Raw genomic sequence first — 3508 nt, 5'->3', positions numbered from 1 at the left:
ACGAGAAAAAAGAAGTCGAAAATATAGAATAAAAATTTTTCGTTTGAGGCTTTGTTTTCGAGAAAATCGACTTTGAATTTTCGCTCGGTACGCGTGCACTTTATCACGTCCCGCTATAACGGATCTCACTGTAGATCGTTGTCTCGATGGAAAAATTAAAAAAAAAAATTAAAAAAGAATTTTTATTCTATATTTTCGACTTCTTTTTTCGCATAGAATCATCCCCTTTCCGCTTGTACCACCAGTTACCAGCCACCCTGTATATGTAGATATAGCCAGATGGTACCTTACCATTGTAGCGAATCTTAATTTCGAATTGGAAGTAGGTTCGATCAGACTTCTGCTTACTTCGTTCCAACCTGAAATTGTCTTACGTTCTAAAGGACTTGAAAGTCTGGCGAAGCGAATCTGGTACAATATAAAACTTGAACGCCAAGGCGATGTAATAACAGACATCTAATAAAGACGAAGTATAGCAAATAAAGTGCATATTTCATGATAGTCTACGTTATTTTGAGATCGCGTTTAAATTAATTACACAAGATCCTCAACAAGAGAAGAGATTAAAGATTATACAAGGTACCGGTTCTCAGACCTTAGAACTATTGTCTGATGTTCCTCCATACTTTAACGTCTTAATTAACGAATGGAATCTTTGGCATTCTTGTAATTTATTAGTATCGTCCTGCAATCTATCTTATTACGAAATAGTTTTCGATTACAGAGGAAAGGGATTGTCCCGGGCCAAGGATGCGTACACTATGGGGTATCATCGAAGAGTTAAAGACGCTAATACGATGCTTTAATTGGTACGTTCCTCGACTAAAAGCCTCATCGCATTAAATCGTAACACGACGATACGATTGGCCTAATAGCTCTTAACAAGATTATGTTCGTGGTATCGTAAATTTCGTGAAGCCGCATCTCGATCAGCATGAAAGCTCGAAACTAGGTCTCTGTTACTAGATTTCGGTCAGTTTTAAAGTTCGGCCCGGGACTAGCTTTTGATTTTATCGATTGTTAAATCATCTATTCCCTTAACGGAATACTTCAATCTCCTGCATTATCGGAAAGTTTAGTCACTTCGCTAGAACTACCCTCTCCGACACTACCCTTTCCTATCCTGGTGGTCACGATCGAATTAGATTGTTTTCTAAAATAAATTCTCTGTCTAGTTCGGATGGTCATCCTTGCTGGAATGTGATACAAATTTAATCGTTTCTTTGTATCTCTCTTATTTCGATTCGTTTACTAGTTCGTATTTATAGTTAGTTAGAATTTCGCAATCGATTATTCGGTCGCTCAATCACAGATCCGATTGCACATTCAAAGTACCGTACGCTTTATAAATAATTCCTTAAAATTCTCTGTATCGGTTGATTGAATTGAAGAAATTGATTCTCCGAATCAATCTGAATCGTTCGATTTCTAGTATATTAATGGCTATTCGAGCTATTAATTCCTTTGCTTCTAATTTTTTAATGTCTTGTGTACAGACTTCCCTGTCGTTCGACATTCCTTAAATCAAATTAACCCCGTTTCTTCAGGCCCATTTCTCGCCTTTAACGACAAACCAGTTAAATAAGAGAGTAATTCTCCGAGCGAATAGTCCGACGATTGTCCGCTCGAACGAAGAAAAAAAAAATGGGAAAAAGTTGGCGCAAATGAAAGAAGAGTTTATACGAAGGTGGAAGAAGAACAACGATCTTCTAGAGGCTGTAGGACCCGATCCACGAAGATGATCGACCATCGAAGAAAGCTTTTCCAAGGAAAATTCGAGTAAGAAATTCAGTCAACGATGGTCGAGCCGTATGATCGAGTTACAAGGGCGAGGTCTCTTAACCGGCGAGTCCTCGACGGCGTCATTCAACGGATATACAGCAAAGTAAACGTTTATTTAGAAGATATCATCTCCGCCTTTCTCAAGTCGAGTAGACCGCCTTCGTCGCGTCGCGGAGGGATGCTCTCTCTCGCCAACATAATCTGCGCGAAAGTGTTTACCCCTGGAAATGCGATCGCAGATTGCATCTAATCTCACGCTGTATCACGACTGCTACCTCGTGCCACCAAGAACACTCGCTGGAGACCTTCGCGAGGATTTCGAAAAAACAACGGAAAATGAGGAGACAAACGAAAGTTTTGATCGTGTAAGAATCTTGATGTTTTCACGCACGAGCTTGTCTCGTAATTCACAGCGATTGTTCTCGTTTACGAAGTTGATACACGATAGCTGAAGAAAGTATTCCAACATTTGTAGAAATATTTTATGAATATATAGAATCGTGTCTTATACGAAAGATCTTTAAACTTCACTAGTGTCGTAGTGAGACTACAAGACCGTATAATAATTTTTTTACTAATTATATGTTTGTAGTAGATATCTTGTATCTTTTATGTACATCTTTAGATTCGTTTTTTTATCGATATAAATTTTATCGATATAATTATGATAATTGCGTCCCATTACAGTCTGCTAATGAGCGTTCAAAGTACATTCAGTGAAATGTTTCTATTTTCTATGATAAATCTTGGAACAATCAAATTTCGATATGAAATTTATTCGATACGATCGTAAGAAACGATACGATGAAAGAATAATCGTGCATAGCTACAAGGAAGTTTTTCTATCGATGCTTCTGTTGAATTACTGCGTTTATAACGTTGTATCCAATGGCCGATCATAGTAATTAATCAACGTCTCCTTGAAGTTATCTTTTACGACGTATTGGTCAACACGACCTAATAAACCGAACGTTCCGAGGGAGCGGAAAGCTCATAATTCAGCTGACGCGTAAACCCGATTAATCAGGAATAGCAAAGCAGCAGCGCGCTTCATGAAAATTATTTATTTATCAGCGCGCCTCGTTTCGCCTCGGCCTGTGATGCTAAAGGGGTTAATATCCTTAGGAAATTGGAATGTATTATTTAACGAGCAGCGTACAGCGTGATTAAATTGCGCTTTATTTAACCACGCAGTGATTGAAACGAAATTTTGCTTTACGAGCTTCTATGGAGCTTCTGAAGTACACCTTGGAATTCAGGAATAATTCACTCGAGCGTTCGGTCCAAAGGCGGAAGGATTTTATCCGATTTAGAAGCCCATTTCCCGCCTTTCCCTCTCTCTCTCTCTCTCTCTTTCTTACTCCTCTCTCTTGCGACAACACTCGACAGGGCCGGTTGTTTCGCTATCGAATGAACCACGTAAGTATCCATTTTATACCGAACGAGTTAATACAGTTGGAAAATTGGAATATTATTTAATGAACTGTTGCTGGCCTAATGGGATTGCGCAGCGCAATTTCGCTACTCGTGTATTCACGCTGTACGTTGCTACATAATTGATAGAAACAGATGTACCTGCGATGTACATCAATTTCATACAATTGAAAATTAATTCGACGTTGGCCAATATGGGATTATTATTCTTTACGTGGAAGCGTACTTTTCCATATTTATGATTACGATCGCGTTTTCGTAATTCCGTGAAATATTTCGTATGATAAAATCG

This window comes from Bombus impatiens, unplaced genomic scaffold (genome assembly GCF_000188095.3).
Source record: "Bombus impatiens unplaced genomic scaffold, BIMP_2.2 scf_3474, whole genome shotgun sequence".
NCBI classification, from domain to species: domain Eukaryota; kingdom Metazoa; phylum Arthropoda; class Insecta; order Hymenoptera; family Apidae; genus Bombus; species Bombus impatiens.
Note: the sequence above shows the minus strand (reverse complement) of the source record.